A 20,829-nucleotide genomic window follows, 5' to 3' on the forward strand; every position below is an offset into this window, starting at 1 on the left:
AATTACTAAAATGAGGCAAGCTATTGGCAAATAAGTTGATGATACAGGTTGAACATTTTGCAAATTCTGTGTTTGATACAATGACCTTGTTAACAAATACAGTCTACTGTACAGATAAGTCAAATGTTTACTGATCGATGTTTTTCATACAGAAATTGTTATGCCATTATTTTCATACTGAATTGTCTACAGATTTATCCATTTCACCCTATTATGACAAGGAGCTCACAGCAGGTGTAACTAGTTGACAGGGGATGCTTATTCCTCCATGACAACTCATCCCACCTCTGATGTTTTAGAGATCTATGTTTGCAATGCTCACAATTAGTAATGTTTCAATGCACCTTTGAGCTTAAATACTGTTTGTAATCTTGATATTTCATTAAAGGTCTGCAACATTCTAATAGATGGGAATCACTTTATCTTTTTAGTTATGAACATTTCTTATCAACAAACCCTGTAAGAAGAAGGACGTCTGTTCTACAGCTTGTGGTGGATCATAGAACACATGATATCAACCAAGTTTAAAGGAAGCATGTATAGCCACAATAGAAAGATTTAAGGATTGTGAGAAACCAAATATGACAAATCAGAATAAATTCCATGGGAGTGTGAAAAAAAAAGAATAGTAGAGTGTAATCCTCAGGACTTTTTTCAGACTTCCATTAAGTCAGGAAATACTGTTGAACTGACAAAATTAACAAAAATCATGATTCTCAAAAATTTAAGGAAGATGTGCGAGTTAGACTAAGACGGATTTTAGGAGTTTTGATGACAAAGAATCAACCATTGGAAATATGGCTCTTTGAACTTGGATCTCATTGTTGGTAAGTGAATTAGACATTTATATCAATTATCTTGATTGTTAATGACCTAGCAATTTTAATTACTACCATTTAATTTTAACTAATTTTTACATGTACAGGGTTTTAAACTAACTTGTAATCTTTGATAGCAATGTGGGCTACTGAACCTCAATTCTGGGACCCACATCAAAATTTATTCACCCACAGATTATCACACCTTCTATTGAATATAAAAACAATAACCCCATTTTTCTTTTCTTTTTTATCATGTGTTTTGTGTTTCTTTTCTATCCGTTGTAACATTATGCACGACTTATCTAAATTTGAAGTGGAACTCTTCTGTTTATGAAGATTGATATGATCATTCAATATCATATATAGAGCACATGGCACGTTTTCATTCACAAATAACAACAGAACTTTTTGGTTTCTTGGGCTTATTGACCCGTCGATGTCACATTGTGCCTGACACAATCACTTAGACGCTTTATGTATAAGTACTTCTTACGGGTAATCATAAAGCACTTTACTGATTATGAAATTTTTCAAGAGAAAAAAACAAAACATTCAGACAAAATTAAAAAACAAATATTTATTATCGTAAATTTTCTAATCGCCATGTGGGCAACTTGAACGTAATTTTAAGTCGCCCATATGGAACATTAGTCGCAAATTGCGAGTGGGCGACTGTTAATTTCAAACCCTGATGTAGCTTCTCACATTGATTTTTTTAAAAATACATGTACATATATTTTTAATTTTCGTGAAAGCTAATGGACAAGGTGCATGTATGACTTAACACCCCCCTTCCCACCCTTTTTCCAGTTTTAGCTCACCTGAGCTGAAAGTTCAAGTTAGATCACATATTGTCCAGTGTCTGTCCGTCCATCTGTAAACTTTTCACATGTTTTCAACTTCTTCTCAAGAAGCACTGGGCCAATATTAAGCAAAGTTGGTACAAAGCATTCCTGGGTAAAGGGGATTCTAAATTTTAAAATGAAGGGCCAAGTTTCCTTCCAAGGGGAGATAATCAAGAAATGCAAAAATAGGGTGGGGCCATTGAAACATATTCTTTCAAGAAGCAATGAGCCAGAAAAGCTGAAACTTATATGTAAGCTTCCTGAGGAAGTGTAGATTGTAAATTATTCAAATCTTGCCCCCACAGGGCATGATGGGGCCACAAATTAGGGGATGAAAATTTTACAATGAAATATATAGGGAAAATCTTCAGATATCTTCTTCTCAAGAACCACTGTGGCAGAAACGCTGATACTCATATAAATGCTTCTTAAGGAAGATTAGATTATAAATTGTTCAGATCATGGTCCCCGGGAGTAGGGTGGGGCCACAATAGGGAATGGATGTTTTACATTGAAAATATTGTAGGAAAAACATCTTTAAAATTCTTCTTCTCAAGACTACTGGACTAGTAAAGATGAAATTTAGTTGAAAGCTTCCTGATCGAGGTAGTGTAGATTGTAAATTGTTCAAAACATGTCCCCTGGGGGTAGGATAGGGCCACAATAGGGAATCAAAACTTTACATTGAAATATATAGGAAAAATTTTAAATATCTTCTTCTCAAGAAATACTGGACTAGAAAAGATGAAAATAGGTGAAAGCTTTCTTAGGTAGTGTAGGTTTTAAATTGTTCAGATCATGGCCCCTGGGGGTAGGGTGGGGCCACAATAGGGATTACATTGGATAAATCTTTAAAATGCTTAATTCTTCTCAAGAACATTAAAGCCACGATGAAACATAATAATGTAAGAAGCATCCTCTGGTAGCGTAGATTCATTTTTAGCTCACCTGAGCTGAAAGCTCAAGTGAGCTTTTCTGATCACATTTTGTCCGGCGTCCGTCTGTCTGTCCGTCTGTCTGTCCGTCTGTCTGTCTGTCTGTCTGTCCGTCTGTCTGTCTGTAAACTTTTCACATTTTCGACTTCTTCTCAAGAACCACTGGGCCAATTTCAACCAAACTTGCCACAAAGTATCCTTGGGTAAAGGGGATTCAAGTTTGTTCAAATGAAGGGCCACGCCCTCTTTCAAGGGGAGATAATTAGGAATTACTGAAAAAATGATGGCATCATTTAAAAATCTTCTTCTCAAGAACCATAGGGCCAGGAAAGATGAAACTCATGTGGAAGCATCCTTAGGTAGTGTACATTCAAGTTTGTTCAAATCATGACCCCCGGGGGTAGGGCGGGGCTGCAATGGAGGATCAAAGTTTTACATAGAAATATATAGGAAAAATCTTTAAAAATCTTCTTCTCAAGAACAGCAAAGCCATGATGAGTCATATTTATATGGAAGCATCCTCAGGTAGTGTAGATTCAAGTTTGTTCAAATCATGACCCCCGGGGGTAGGGTGGGGCCACAATGGAGGATCAAAGTTTTACACAGAAATATATAGGAAAAATCTTTAAAAATCTTCTTCTCAAGAACAGCAAAGCCATGATGAGTCATATTTATATGGAAGCATCCTCAGGTAGTGTAGATTCAAATTTGTTCAAATCATGACCCCTGGGGGTAGGGCGGGGCCACAATGGAGGATCAAAGTTTTACATAGAAATATATAGGAAAAATCTTTAAAAATCTTCTTCTCAAAAAAACAAAGCCATGATGCGTCATATTTATATGGAAGCATCCTCAGGTAGTGTAGATTCAAATTTGTTCAAATCTTGACCCCTGGGGGTAGGGCGGGGCCACAATAGAGGATCAAAGTTTTACACAGAAATATATAGGAAAAATCTTTAAAAATCTTCTTTTCAAGAACAGCAAAGTCATGATGAGTCATATTTATATGGAAGCATCCTCAGGTAGTGTAGATTTAAGTTTGTTCAAACCATGACCCACGGGGGTAGGGCGGGGCCACAATGGAGGATCAAAGTTTTACATAGAAATATAAAGGAAAATATCTTCTTCTGAAGAACTGCAAACCATGATTAGTCATTTTGATATGGAAGCATCCTCAGGTAGTGTAGATTCAATTTTGTTCAAATGATGACCCCCAGGGGTAGGGTGGGGCCCAATGGGGGAAGGAAAGTTTTACATAAGAACATATAGAAAAAATATTTCTTCTCAAGAACAGAAAAGCTATGTTTAGTCATATTGATATGGAAGCATCCTCAGGTAGTGTAGATTCAAGTTTGTTCAAACCATGACCCCCGGGGGTAGGGCGGAGCCACAATGGAGGATCAAAGTTTTACATAGAAATATAAAGGAAAATATCTTCTTCTGAAGAACAGAAAAGCTATGTTTAGTCGTATTGATATGGAAGCATCCTCAGGTAGTGTAGATTCAATTTTGTTCAAATGATGACCCCCAGGGGTAGGATGGGGCCCAATGGGGGATGGAAAGTTTTACATAAGAACATATAGAAAAAATATTTCTTCTCAAGAACAGAAAAACTATGTTTAGTCATATTGATATGGAAGCATCCTCAGGTAGTGTAGATTCAAGTTTGTTCAAACCATGACCCCCGGGGGTAGGGCGGAGCCACAATGGAGGATCAAAGTTTTACATAGAAATATAAAGGAAAATATCTTCTTCTGAAGAACAGAAAAGCTATGTTTAGTCATATTGATATGGAAGCATCCTCAGGTAGTGTAGATTCAATTTTGTTCTAAAGATGACCCCCAGGGGTAGGATGGGGCCCAATGGGGGATGGAAAGTTTTACATAAGAACATATAGAAAAAATATTTCTTCTCAAGAACAGAAAAGCTATGTTTAGTCATATTGATATGGAAGCATCCTCAGGTAGTGTAGATTCAAGTTTGTTCAAATGATGACCCCTGGGATAGGGAGGAGCCACAATGAGGGATCAAATTTTTACAAAGGAATATATGGGAATTTTTTTTAAAAAATCTTCTCAAGTACAACAAAGCCATTTGTTATATTTACATGGAAGCATCATCAGGTAGTTTAAAATTCAAGCCCCCCCCCCCCCCCCTCCCCCCGGTCTTTTCAATACTGAACTGATTGTGCTTTTGCCTAGCCAATGTGCTCAGGTGAGCGATGTGGCCCATGGGCCTCTTGTTTATTAAATGATGGCCCCTATATATAGGGTTGGGCCACAAAAGACGATCAAAATTTTACATAGCCATTAGGAACACATGTATATTGGGGGAAAAATCTGTGGCAGAACAGCAGGGCCAAAGTGACTGATAGGTGAGTGTTGTTGCCCATGGGCCTCTTGTTTTGTTGTTCATAAGCCCCCTAGCTTTGCTTTGAGTCTAATCTCATAAATGCTTTTTCATTCAAAACTTACACAAAGTGTAGAGTAAATATTCATTTAATTAAAAGTAGGGATGAGTATCAAAATGCAAAAAAATTTAATCATGACTGTCACAATATTTTGACTTGTGTTTTATGATATATATTGATGCATATCACTTAATTTTTTTTACTTTTGTTCTATGTGTTCTATAGAATATTAAAAAAAAATTCCTTGAAGTTTCCACTGTAAAATTGTTATTAATAAGAATAAATGTGTTCTTCAATCATTATGATAAGGTTTGTTTATAAATATAATTTATCATGTTTATGGAATCAGTAATCATGGTAATCCAAAATTCTTTATCTCAAAAAAAAAAAGTTTACATTTTGTAAAGTACAGTGAAGTCATACTTAAATTAAGATGACTTGAATTCTTTTCTGATTTTTAAATTGACAACCAAAAAAGTAAAGATAATTAAGATTGCCTTTAACTGGTAACCAACTTCAGTTGAAAGTTATCTCCATATACTGGTCCATGTATAACAAACACCCCTAATTAAGAGACTATGTGCGACAAATAAGGACATATAAATTTTATGAATTTATAATTGCAATAAAATCATGAGATATTTTTAGATTATGATAAAATCTGTTGAAAGCAAATGTGTCAGATAACATGGTTAATCATGTTAATTATGTAAGTTTAACTGATAAGAGGGATAAGTTGAAGACACTAAGTCATGTAAGTTGACAACATATTTATTAAAAAATGGTGAATGAATTCTAGCAGTGGACAGGCTTTCTACAGTACAGTGTATATATACCGTATATACTCGCCTATAAGTCGGTTTTTGGGGAGTTGTAATTTGGACCAAAACTCTTTGTCCGACTTATAGGCGAGTTATAAAAAGACTGATATTTTAGACGGTCAACATGGTCAATCCCTCTAATAAAAGCTAAAAAAATACAACCGACTTATATGCGAACCAACTTATAGGCGAGTATATACGGTAATATATATATATTTATTTATTATATGATTGAATAATTCCCATCTCTCTGATTGGCTGAGATCCAACAATGTTAGAAAAATACTACGTTATATTGACCTGCACGTGACCTTTCAGGTCAATATAAGGAATTATTTATTCTACATTTGACCAAAAATAGATAGGGAAATTCCAAATTGATGCAAATAGTTTTGGAAAGTTATTTCACTTGCACCTGACTTCCATTCATATGAACATAAAATGAAAGGCACATTGATTCTTTGGTGAGGGGTGGGAGTGGTGGGTTGCAGGAGGACTGCCGCTCTCTCCCCACCTTTTGAGAATGTAAAGTTTTATTTTAAATTTTAAGTATAAAAAATTTCAATGAAAGCCCCACTCCCCTCGTTTATGGATCTTTATATCCCACTAAATAAAATTTTGAGTTGGGAGAATTCTTTTCCTTTTTTTTGGGGGGGGGGGGGGGGGGGGGCTAGTCAAAAGTTTGTTTTCAGGTAAGTTGTTATTTTTTTCCCCTTCTAATGCCCCCATTTTCAAAATCAATCCTATATATGTGCCTGACATTTATTTCCTCTACATTGACCCTAAACTAGAATTAAAAATTCCAAAATACATGTGATAAAACTGGTTGTTTTTTTAACCCTGTTTCTCTCATTATGTTCGGCTAGTACTTCAATAGATGTGAACAAGTAAGATGGCATGGATTGCTTAATGAGTGTGTGTCATTTAATCATATAATAAAACAATAATTGCTGTTTTTTCGGTCAATACGATGATTTAGCCACCTTCGAAGTACAATATTCACCTCGCCCTTCGGGCTCGGTGAATACTGTACTCTTCAGGTGTCTAAATCATTGTATTGACCTCAAAAACCAGCAATAATTGTATAATATTTAATGTATATATGTACAGCTAATATTTGTATGTTAAGACTTCCTTTACACAATATTTTTTTAATTCAAAAGCCCCTGCAACCTACGCATCTAATAATTATTTTTTTCAAATTTAATCTGCCATAGCAAGAATGATTCGAGTGATGAAAAATATTTGCTAAAATGGATAGATTAAAATTTCTAATGTTTAAAAAATGTTTTCTCTACTCATTATTCATTAAAATTTTATGTAAATCTAGTTTTAAATTTTATAATTCTGTTTGGATCACCAAATGTAAGAATATCACTTTAAAAAAAAAAAAAAAAAAAAAATCTCAATCCAAAAAAGAAGGATCTTTTTATATGTTTAACATTTGAGGGGGTGTAAACTTCTTATTTTAATAGTCCCATGTCGTTTAAACTGGAGAGAACTATAGATTTTCTCCTTGACTGTCTGTCAGTCTGTCCCATTTGGTTTTCCACACTTTTTGTTTTATTAAAACCGTGCTCTGAAAAGTGGGATTTTCCTTTTAATTTATTTAGTTAGCATGTTCTATTATGACACATCATGTACATGTACTAAGATCAATATTTTCATGATGTTCATTTTAAAATTAATGAATATACTACTGTTCCAGAGAGTCTCCAAAATATTTGTACACCATATGTAATTATTTTAGTCCCCTTGACCAGTGAAACCGAAGGGGACTACAGGTTTCCCCTTTATCTGTCTTTCAGTCTGTCTGTCAGTCTTTATCACTTGGTTTTCTGGATTTTTTTCTAAACTATGGGCATCGGTGGCATATTTCTGCCCTCTACATGCAAGATAAATTATGTTTACATGCAACATAATTATGTAGATATGCAACTTATTTATGCCAACATGCAAAATAATTATGTTACCTGCAAGTTTCCAACTTCTCAAGAGAATCTAATTTTAAACTTTACTTATGCACACCATTATATGACATCATACAAGCAAGATGTAACAGAATTAATTATGTTGACATGCGACTAATTTATGTCAACATGCAAGATAATTATGTAGACATGCGACTTATTTATGTCAACATGCAAGATAATTAATGTTAACATGCAACTTATTTATGTCAACATGCAAGATAATTATGTTGACATGCGGGTTAATTTATTATGTCAATATGTGAGATATGTTTGTAGACATGCAACTTATTATCTTGCATGCATATGTTGACATAATTATTTTGCTTGTTTAAATATAACTCGCATGTTGACATAAATAAGTTGCATGTTGACATGAATAAGTCACATGTTGACATAAATAAGTTGCATGTTAACATAATCATCTTGCATGTAAAATATAACTCGCATGTTGACATAAATAAGTCGCATGTTGAAAAATATAAGCTGCATGTTAACATTATTATCTTGCATGTTGAGATAAATAAGTTGCATATCTACATAATTATCTTGAATGTTGACATAAATAAGTCGCATGTCTACATATTTATCTCGCATGTTAAAATAATTATTTTGCATGTTGACATAGATAAATTGCATGTCTACATAATTATGTTTCATGTTAACATAATTTAACTTGCATGTAAAGGGCAGAAATATGCCAGCATACTAAACACCCGCAGATACAGTGTACATGTGTATTTAGCTGATTTTTAGTACATGTGTGTGTACCTTGATAATTAAGTTACAGATCAAGTTTGCATTTCATTCCACTTTATTGATTTTTGACAGAATTATAGCCTTTCTAATTTTTAAGGGGAACCAGATTACATGTACATTTGCGAATAATTCCAATTTCAAATAATACACTGTTATATATATATATATATATATATATATATATATATATATATATATATATATATATATATATATATATATATATAGATAGATATATATTTAAGGAATAACTGTCTTATTTTTTGGATTCATGATGTGATCAATCGAGTGGCTTGCGTGATAATTTGCATAAACGCCAAAGGCGTTTATGCATAAAATTATCACGCAAGCCAATCGATTGATCATCGTCATGAATCCAAAAAATCTGACAGTTATTCCTTATATTTACATGCTCCTGATTCTGCAAATTCCCGTGCTAATAGCCCTGCTTCTGTCTCTATTTGTCCCGCCCCGCACGTGATTTTTTTTAACCGCGCCTATCGATGAACCAGTAGATTTATGTAGAAATAAAGTATTTTTACAATTTGTAATTTTATCTCGAACAAAGACATTGGAAATGTAAATATATATATATATATATATATATGCAGGAAGGATTTGATAATTTGAAGTGTTTTTTTTTAAACATGCATGATTAAATGATCATTTAAATTTAATTTCAATATAGATGCATGCAAGATGGTGGGCTAAAGAAGAAAACCAGGACAAAAGAAAATTCCTAGTGTTCATCAGAAAAAATAATCATGCAGCCATTTTGAGTGCTTGAATGTCCAACTGAGAGAACCAGCCAGTTCGAAAAATATTTCTTGGAAGTTAAACAAATTCTGCTGTGACAATTGAATTAAAGCTTTAAAAGTACATTTAAAAACATTCTGATTCATCTATAAGTGAGACTAGATTGCCTTTGACAGTTGCCAGTGGAATTCAGATCTTCTAAATTGTACCAGTATTAATAAATTGAAGTGAGTTGCCTTAAAAATAACATTTGTATATGGTGTACATTACTTCAAGAAGATATAGCACACCTGTTTAAACAGTGAGGTCCATAGCTAAACATGGATATGGAATTTAGCTCACCTGATCCAAAGGCTCAATTGCACAATTCTGATAAAAAGAAGTTTCTGGTATCCAACAATGCAACACTTATGTTTTGACTGTTTGTCCTCCATTAACTTTTAACATTTTCTTTTTTTTCTAACATTTGGTCAATGTAAACCACATTTGGTACAATGTATCTCTGCTTAAAAGGAATAAAGCTTATTCAAATAAAGGTGCTGCATCTTTTTTCAAGGGGAGATAATGAAGAAATATGAAAAATGGGATAATGTCATTAAAAATCTGTTATTTTAAGGTATTCAATGTATAATGAAGGAATATTGAGCAATTTTGAATTATTTTAAACTAGTTAAATATGTATTGCTAGATATTAATGATGAAAGTAAAATGAACCAAATTCACATGACTGATAACATATTAGAAACTGCATGACCATTTTGCACCGTAAACATTTTCAAGAGTTATCTGCCCTTGATGCAAAGAAGAAAATTTAAATTTTGTCAATATATCTGTGGTAGATGACTTATTTTATTTCATATTTCAATAAAGAGAGAGTTTATGCATATTTTCACAAGAGATTTGTATGAGGTTCAAATTACCTTTTTGAATATCTAAACAAAACATGCGCTGCCCATAGACTTCAATATAATATTCAAGGTGCAATTAATTGGACAATAATCAAAATTTTGTAAATTCCTTTGGTGGTGTACTTTTATTTGATAACATCTTCAAAATGCTAATTTGATTAAAAACACTGGACCATTCATTTATTAGGTACAGAATATGGTCATTATACATTGAATACCTTAAGAACAATTAAGAACAACTTGATCATATAAGACAAATGTTATCCAAGAGTTTTCTTAATGAGCATAGATTCAAGTTTTTTTCATTGGCCATAAGGCGAGGATAGAGCTGCAGAGGGGTTAAAAGTTTTGCCTGAGAATATGTATAAGTGATAATTAGCAGGGTGACATTTATAAAGCAAATTCATATGCCAACATTACAACATCATATAGATTTAGTTTTTTCAAATTATAAACATTGGGGTTAGGAAAGGGCTAAAAGTAGGGTTTTCATTTTGCATGTATCTATGTGTCAGTATTTAATTTTGTTTAAATTATGGACATTTGGATTAGAAAAGGACTAAAATTAGGGGTTAAATTTTACATGTATATAGGTGTCAACATTTTTCATGGGAATATGGAGGGGAAAAATCTTTAAAAATAATCTCTTTAAGAGCAATAGACACAAAATGACTCAGGCAAGCATTTTGGCTTTGGCATCTTCAGTGTATTAGATTTCATTCTTATAATTTTAGGAACATAAAAGTACACCCTATTCTGAAGAAACACAGCGAGTTTGATTTTTTTAAAATAATAAATGATTTTAATGGAAAAAGATGAATTAAGCCTATAGTCATAAGGGTCAAGTTTTCCCTTTGAAGTTTTTATAAGGGGTTTTACCTATTTAATAAGTAATTTGAATTTGTACTTGGTTGTACATGACACACATCTCTGTCTATGTAACAGTATATTATATATGCAAATATTGTTCAGAATTAGTTGCCTTATTAATGAAATTATTTGTTAAGATTAAAGTGGGCCTTCTGGTCAGGTGGTTTTTTATTTTGCAATCACTTTTTCATCTTTTTTTTTTTAAATCAAATTTGAAAATATGTAAAGAGATAGGCTTTATTCACTATTTATATTTCAAATCTCAGTCTATTTTATTATTTTATTATTTGATCCACTAGCCTAGCCCGTATTCATTAATGTGCTAAAATATTCTCATTACATAAATGAATTAATTAAGTAAATTCGTATTCATTTTATCAAATATATATGTATGTTTGATTGTGTCGGTCAAAAGTTTTTTAGAACTTGTAACCAAGCTTAAAAAATTCATTGTTTGCATATGCAATATCCGGTAACAATATCCGGTAACATGCCTCAAATTTTGACCAAAATCAGCCACACTCTCCCTGCTACCGTCCTACGTTCAACAAAAGAATCGGTGAAAATGTTATGCACCCCCTCTCCCGCTCCACGTTTTGGGTACTTATATGAGAATCCTCCCCTTTTTTCATAATTCCCGCTTTGCATGATATTGATGGAAGGGGTTAAGAAAAATAATATATTATTAATAAGGTTGGATACAGGTGTGATTGAATCAGGGCTTTGGAGCACACCCCATTAAAGAAATTTTGGAAATACTTAAGAAACCAATTTATCTTGATTATTTCTTTCTTCTGTGGAGAGCACATTGCGGAGTTCATAAATCCACAAAACCTCTTTTCACTAAATACAATTTTCATGCTACAGGAGTTGAAGTGTCTTGATTTTATTCCCAATTAATAATTCATTAATTATTTATTCAAAATGAAAATTTAAAAAAAAATGATAATTAAGCACGAGTTTCAGTGCCAACCCCCCCCCCCCCCCCCCGCCCACTAAAAAAAAAGCATAAAGTTCAACGAATGAACGCATTATCTGAAGACTGGGTATTAAATTGTTGTCCTTCCTCTTTGACAATGTGTTCTATAGAATGCATTCATCAAGATCATAACCCAGTGGTATCTAAGAAATTTTATCGATGTAGATAACCACTACAACGTTGAGTAGTGCAATTTTAATGTGTACAAGTACAGTGTAATAGCTTTTCAAAAAGCTTGCCTGACTACATGTAATCAATCAATATCTATGGAACGTATATGCAAGATTTTTCCGTCATCAAGGAGTGACATAGTTGCGATACTTCATTACACAAGATGTACAATTGACTTTCTCAAATGTGATAACCAAATACAACAGATTAACGAATATCTAAGACATGCCACTATTTGGTCATTTATTAGCGTAGATTATAATCAAAGGCGGATCCAGCACCGGCGCGCCTGGCGTGCGCCCCCCACCCCGTTTGAATTTTTTGTATGTAGAACTTATATGTTCATTATGCTAAAATCAAGGAAAAAACACCTCTTATTTGTAAGAATTCGTCAGCTTCCGGGAGCTTCGCCCCCGAACCCCCATCAGGGCTTTGCCCTGGAGCCCTGGACCCACTGGGGTTTCAATACAGCCCCCAGACCCCCTGCCTTCTACTGCGCCCTCTCGTTATGAAATTCCTGGATCCGCCACTGATAATTCTAAGAAAAATAGATGATTCTTAAGAAATTCATATTACATGTACTCTCTTACTAGAGAGCGCGCCTCATGCACACTCGACGATGAAGTAAATTATGAACAGTTTTAACTGGGAAAGTTGTCTTGAAGTGCTTGAGACAAAAATGCTTCAATGCTGCTCTAGAAATCAAACTAAATGACCTGTACACTTTATAGCTAGCACAAAACAAGATACTAATAACCCCCCCCCCCCCGGACAAAACTCAGGCGGTGATGGTCTTACCATATACGTGTACATGTATTATAATTGAGTTTAAAATACATCTTTATATACAGTTTTGAAATTGTTAAGTTTTTCTTTTCAACCGATTTCAGGACCTAGGCTTTCTCATAATTATAATAACCTGTTTTTTATGAAATGAAAACCAGTGCAGATCATGATGTCGTGGAGTGAAGCCCATTCCTCTAAGGGCACTGACCTACACTCTTGTCACTGTATTAAAAGGAAATCCTTGTTCATCACAAAGCATGAAATAATATGCTACTCGCTGACTTTCTAAGCTTTCTTAAAAACCTAACCTTGTAACGTACATTATAAATAAATGATATACTGAAAAGAAAGGCTAGGTGGAAAACAGACTGAATCAAGAAGGGATGTCCCATTACTAGGTGGAGGGAGTTTGTTTATGATTAGACTAGTCCACTTATAGGATAAATAGTAAGAATAATCAGCAAATCCATTGCTTTAGTGTTGCCTGTCCATATACAATGTGTTCTCTTTAAAAATGAGATAAAATTTACTGTTAATAAAAAATCTGGAGCTTAAGAATCGTGTTAAAAGAATGAACATTTATAATTTACTTATTTCCATAGAAGTTATCACACCCATTCAATAGAACAACCCAAGAAAAGGGTGCGAAGATAATTTACGTGACTTTTGGCGCGAAATGATTGTGTCACCCCTTTCGAAGAAGGCAAACGGACTGATCCAGTAGTTTAGAAACGCAGAAAAAATGTTATACGGACATGTCCGTACAAAGAAACGCAAAGAATAAACATGTGCATGCAAAAAACTGAAGGGTTTAAACACATCATTATTTTGCATCAGGTATATGATTCTTTCTCCTGCAAACTGTATTTGTTTAAATGCAGGTAACAAATTCCAATGTAAATCAGCTTGCACAAAATCTAGTTCATTAAGAATGATCGCTTAGTTTCGGATCCCTGAAATATTAATCCTTATACTGCCTGATGCACGTGACGTCAGGCAATCATGGTGTTATACTATAATATATGTATCACAATCGTATTGCATTTTTGAACTTCAGAGGAATTCTTTTTTTTTTTGTGACCATGGCAACACCATTAACTGAAATAAAAAAGTGAAACAAAGAACTGAGTGTATCTTAGCGTACTCTACTTGTATTCCAAGTTTTATTTAAATCGGGCAAAACTGTAAGAGGAGAAGCAATTTGAAAAAATACAAGTAGATCAGACAGTGGAAAGTCCAGACTTACAAATGACGGACACTACCATTGCATAAGATCTTTCTATCACATAAAATCGAAAAGTAGAGCTTAAAACTAATTAATGCATCCTTTGTTTTGATAGCATCAGTCACTTCTCTTTAAAGGAAGTATTACTTCTCAATTTATTTGTATTTCTGGGAAGTTCTGTTTTCAGTTTTACTGGATTTTAATATTCAGAAAAAAACTGCTCGCCCGGAGACGTAAAACAAAGCATTAATTTACTGTGGCCTTATGAAGTGAGCTTGTTAGTCCAGTAGCGTTGTCCTATATAATTACTATAGATTTTAGCAAGAGTGAGTATCTGAGGGCCCTGAAATACAACATCGTTATTTTGGTGTATTATACTTTCATGTAAATTACTGGAATTTGATTCGTCGAGAAACATTTGTTAAAAACACCGTTATCCTCTGAATGATGAAACTGCGCCTTCCAGATAGAATTTAACAACAATCAACATTGCTTGAGGACGGATGATATCACCCCCCCCCCCCACACACACACACAATCTATGCGCGAGCGCTTCATCTTTAATTGTATTTGTATAAAACATTCAGAATAATATAATATAGAATGATATAATAAATACTTCATGTAGTAGAGGGTAACATTTACATGTATATAACTATATACATGCAGTATTTATATAATATGATGTCCATGGATACTAAAATCAGAGATGTCACTTTTTTCGTTTATGCGGTATAATGACGGATCAAAATTGTTCGTCCCTGGCACCTGTTTTACTTTGTATCCGGAGTGTACTGTATCTGTTAACAATAGTCTCAAGAAGTTCTTCAAAAGTGCGTGTAGCACGTCAACACGACAAGTTATGTGAATTGCTGTTTAATTTTAATAATTTTCGATACATGTATATTTAATACCTTTCATCAACGAAATTCAAAGAAAATGACGAGATTTCCAGACAGCAGTAGGCCTACGTCAAGCAAATGGCCTTCAAAGATCTATCAATTCTGTGAAGACCGTGTGTTTTATCCGTGAACAATTTCTCTGTTTTAATATTTTCTAAAATGTTTTATTACATAAAATAGATTTTATATAAAAAAGTGAAAAAAAAATCTGCTCAAAGTCTAATATTCACTTCCCTCGTGGTGAGCAGAAAAAAAGGTCTTATACAAGTGTTTGTTGTACTTTTAATCAATATGTACATAAAAAAAAACCGCTGGCTAATGAACGAGGCAATGTAGAGGTAATGTAGCGGTAATGTTATCTTTTTTGTAGTGGTAATGAGTATGCAGCAGTGATGAAAATTTTGAAAATGTAGCGGTAATGATACGCACCCTCCAAAACATATGACTCGATATACATCCCCCCACTCCACCCTCAGCCATTTGGCCGACCTATTTCAATACAACCTCCCTTTGATATGTTTTTATTTGTAACAACTTTAGTTTTAAAACTTTTTAATTAAAGATTGGAGTTATTATTTACGGATTTGAATTTAATATTACTCCAAATTTGTCTTCTTTAAAAAAAAATATCCCAGGAACGTGTGTCGGTAGCAGTCGATGTTAGGGCCGGTACACACGGTAAGGTTTGTCTTACAAGTCTAAAACCTACATTTTGCAGGACGGACGTACATGTAGCGTCCACACGCTGAGGCACGACTTACAAGATTATAAACAGCATTTCCATAAATTCCACGTGTTTTTGAGGCGTAAACAGTGCACATCATTAAAATAGAAGTATAGATTACTTGCAAGGACTTTGAAATAATTTTACAGACCAGTGCAATCACACTTCTTGAAAAAGAGGAGGTTGAACAAAAGCATTTGCGGATATTTTCATTATCATATTCGAATATACTTAATGTTCCCTTTAATCAATCATTTAAGACGACAATAGTATTAAGATATACATGTACTCCTAAAAGCAAGCCTATTTCCCGAGGCGAAGTCAGCAAGATTTCAGTTCCCCAAGAACATTTTTTTTACAGATTCCATTCTATATTCATAATGTGTACATTTTAATTTAAAATTTCCAGTAAATTTATCATTTCAAATATAACTCGTTTCATTCATCTTTGATTCTCTCTGTAACAGAGATTTTTTAGCAAGGCAATTGCACCATAATAAATTATAAATTAATCACGCTATAAAGAGAGAGACACCCCCCCCCCCTCCCTCTGCGTTTTAAGGGGGCCGACTAGGGTTTTCATTGCGCAATACTTCGCGCAGCAGGGTAAAATAAGGCATATTTACTTATAAAATAGATGCTCTTGAAATTTTAAGCATAGTAAATTGAGAATTTCACAATCATTTTTATCATTTTTTATGTGAATCTGTGGTATCTACAGGTCATGTTTTGTTGTACTCCAGAAAAACAGGAATATATCATGCATTTTGAGATGTTCCCTCTGAAAACCAGAAGGTAGAATTTTGTGTTTCTTGCATAAAATGTACAATATAGTATTATCCATCAAATAATATAATTTGGCAAAAAGTCTATAGTAGCATTTGTATAATTTGCTCCGAAGTGCGAAAAAATGGTATTTCCCTATACATGTATAATCCTATAGTAAATGTACCTGTATTTTGAGATGGTCCCTACAAAATTACCAGACAGTAGATTTTCACTAAACTTGGCATATATACTTAAGTCAATGTAAGGTACATATGGAATAAAATTAAAGAGTTTCTCTATAGTAGTTTTCACACAATAAACCCCAGTCGGCTCCCTTAAATAATTAAAATACGAAAGAAAAAATACCAAAAAATGCAACAAGCAGAAAATAACACTTATTATAGAACACGATTTTATAGTAAAGGTTAGCCAGACAAGGGGGTTGGACTCTTCGTTGACAAATTCTTGCTTGCAGCTTGTTGTAGAGTGCACTGGATGTGACAACATTTGAGCACTGAATTTTTCAAACTCAATCTCCTTCCCTTCAGACAGGATAAGTGTTGGTCGTCCAAGAAGTATGTTCATCTTCTGGTAGACCGAATACATGTAGTTCAGCTTCTAGGTGAACATTGAATGAGTCTGATAAAGAGTTCCACTATATGTTTTGCTGATTCACTAGGACCGAACAAGATACTGTTGCATGTGAAAAAAAAACATTTGCAATACAGGGTTTTGACACAATAAGTTGCAAATGAATTTAAGGTTATGACCTGAATTTCGTTAATAAAACTTAGATCATCTCTAACACACACTAATTTAAGCCCCGTCTTATTCAAATAAAACAATGACCTACAAAGCCGTAATCGAGAAGCCCATGCTTAGAGCTATTAACTAATGTAAGCGGGCGAAATCGCAATGTTATGAAGGTTCATCCTTTAAAGTGACATATAGTGTCGTTCATTGGCACATATTGTCGTTGACATAATGTGCTGATATAATAGTTATGCCTTATTTTTCTTCTGCTGAACGAGTGACATCGTGAGCAGTTACAATTTTGCACAATGACGCAGCAGGCTACGTTGTGTGCAATGAATTTTCAATTAATTGATAAGTAGTAAAAATAATTTTAATTGCAATCAGCGATTATCATCATGCAAACTCTGATGTTCAGGACGGCAATATGTGTCACAAGGGTCTGCACACTTTGTCGCCGGCGATAGTGTGTGCAGGTATATTTTATCTCTGGGCGACAATTTGTACCGGTGGGCGACAATATGTGCCAAAGCTCAATTCTTTATATAATGTCGCCAGCGACAATATATTCAAAGGCAAAAATATGTGCCGCTACAGGTCTCTCTTGGCCCATTTTAAATTTTCTAGGTTATAACCAGTTTCAAAAACATTCTACAGAAAACAGAATACTGCTATATGGTCTTTTACTTGTAATTTATAATGCTCATTTCTCTTGAAACTACGTATGCAAGTATTTCTAAAAAGTTTTTTATTTAAAAAAAAACAATCATTATGATATTTAATTGAAAGTGGAAACACCATTACTGATTAGGGGCCAGTTTCATCAAAAGTCAAGTATATTTACGAAATCAACCGGAATCTTTTTCGTCTTTTGAACGTTAACAACTTTTTACTGGGCGCAGGCGGTTCCGCGATTTTTTTTTCAAGGGAGTGGGGAGGGTAGGTCATCAGTAAACAAAAATTCCATCTGAGAAACTTGTTGACAAGCTAAACATCGTAATTTTCTTTCCCAAAACTGAAAATCTCGGGGGGGGGGGGGGGGGAGGGGGTGTTCCCTTCGTCCTTCCCTTCAATTCTTAAACTTGATAAATATATGGTTCTTCCTACTAACTTAACTTTTTAACAGGGGTCCAAGGTCATTTGCATTTTTTTACTTTCTTTACTCTTGATTTGTATACCTGAATATATAACTCCGCAAATTGCGGCGAAGAGGACTGGACACTCTCCATTACCCCCCCCCCCCCCCCGAGATCCACGCATGTGGACGTGGAGTAAATAAGAAATGGAGTTTTCGAGCACGATAAAGTTTTTAAAAAGCCTACTTGGTTTTACGATGAGTTAAAAAAAAATATTTTTTTGAATATAGATATTAACCAAACCTAAAGAAGATAACTGTGCTTCCTTTTTAAAAAAAAATGTTAGGGAAAATAGTTTTTTTTTCAAAATAAACATTTTAATAGGTTTCTTTTCAGTGAATGACACAAAATGTATAAACAATACCTCGTACTCAAAATACAACAATCAAATGTGTATAAATGCAGGATTATCAAAACTTAAGACATGGTGTAAAAATGAATCCCTAATAAGACAATCTTTTATGAAGAAATTTTTTAAAGTTAAGTAAATACTGCATGTCAACTACTTCCCTAAATGGGTGTAACCCCCCCCCCCCCCCAATTTCCGCTCCCCCAAATATTCATAGTTTGTGAAGTTAAATAATGCATCGTTTGTATTAAAAAGACTTAAATTCTTAGAATTTACTGTAATTCTTCTTAAGGAATGGCTAAATTGTTTTCAGATCAGTAAAGTCGCTTTATTTTATGTACACGCCCGAACTTCCACCTACCCATGAGTAGACGTAAAAATTTGGCCTAAGGTGTTAGGATACGCTGTTTAATGAAATGCATATCTTTGTGCTAGTCCCGACTTTACGCCGGCGTGGCGCTACGACTTGGCGTCGACCTTGATGAAACGGGCCCCGGGGACATAAATAACTGATTGAAGAAGTTTGAATGAGTACTCCAGAAAGATGTTCAGGTAGTTTTGCAAAATGGTGAAAACTGAAACGAAATAATCTCCTGTTTACAAGTCATAACATGCTAGTCAATAAACATTACTCTCTAGCTATGTTTACTTCCGTGAATAATTTATCTAATCGACTTATTTAATCTATCTAATTGGTAGTCTTGTTGTAGTCTTGCCAGAGTGACATGTACTGATGATTCCTCGTGTATTATAATTTACTGAACACCGAAATATAGAAGATTCCAAGCACGTTTGCAGGGATGAAATATGGAGCTCATTGAAGATATTGTACATGTTGTAACAAAACGATTTGTGCCTCCACTTGGGATTGGACCCAGAATTAATCTCTAACATGCCAGTCCAATACTCTATCAATCGAGCCAAGGAATTAAGCCACTAACCCAAGGAATCAGTGTATCACACAATATAAAACTGTACCCCTCCAGAGATAGATGTGACCTCATTTCTTAAGGAGTGCTAAAACATGTAGGGTAGTTCCGGAGCCGGGGGTTGGGTGGGGTGGGGGGTGGGGGGTAATCACATTTACCCGATAAAGAATACCCAATCACAACATTGGACATCAAATGTAACAGAAATCCGTTTGTGCTTGGGATTGAACCTGGGATGTCTTGTCTGTCCAGGCCTCTACTAATCGAGCCAATGCGTTAACCGTACAAACCCTTACAATAACCGTCTCTGTCGCAATATTGCATAAATATTACATGTAGTTGAGGGCAACAGGCACGTAGCATGCATCGGGGGGGGGGGGGTGCCCTATTTTTAACTGCTAATATAGTATATAGTAAAAGTTCATCGACTTAGCGGCCCACTCCCCACATTTTGTTGCAAATCCTCCGATGCGAATGTTATTTAAAAGAAAATTCTTGGAAACTTCCCCCTAACCCCCCCCCCCACTACCACACCACCATCAGCATGAAAGATGATATCGAGTTTGGACAAGTTTCCTTTTTTTGGTCCAAGATTTTCAGGTAAGTTGTCACTTTTTCTCCGCCTGTCCCCCAGTTTCAGAGACGATGCTACGTGCATAACTAATGGTGACTATTGCTGTTCTACACCATGCTGGGGGCGTGGTTTCATGATTCAGATGGTAATAAAGTTTTTCAACAAATGTAACCCGACAAATCAAATTCAACTAATTAACCTAATTTACATGAAAATATGATACATAAGAATTATTTCAAGATATCAATTTAATTATTGCGAAAATAATTTCATTTTTGCAATCGAAAATCAAATTTAATTAACTTTTGCTCTCATTAACTTATTTGATGCGCACATCAGTTGAACAGTTCAATGGTTGATCTCAACAATGTACATGTTGGAATTATTGTTCAAAAAAAAAAAAAAAAAAAAAAAAATCACAGAAATAAAATCAGAATT

At 34.3% G+C, this 20,829-nt stretch overlaps 1 long non-coding RNA gene across 1 annotated transcript; it reads left to right on the top strand.

Annotated features, from left to right (window-relative positions):
- The first annotated feature begins 746 nt into the window (after nt 1–746).
- LOC133202135 (uncharacterized) lies at nt 747–9,852 on the top strand. Its single transcript, XR_009723202.1, has 2 exons — nt 747–827; nt 9,250–9,852. It is a non-coding gene; the product is annotated as an uncharacterized LOC133202135 (long non-coding RNA).
- The last annotated feature ends 10,977 nt before the right edge of the window (nt 9,853–20,829 follow it).

The sequence above is a fragment of the Saccostrea echinata genome, unplaced genomic scaffold (genome assembly GCF_033153115.1).
Source record: "Saccostrea echinata isolate AGI-Se365-2 ecotype Australia unplaced genomic scaffold, CSIRO_AGI_Sech_v1 ptg000046l, whole genome shotgun sequence".
NCBI lineage: Eukaryota > Metazoa > Mollusca > Bivalvia > Ostreida > Ostreidae > Saccostrea > Saccostrea echinata.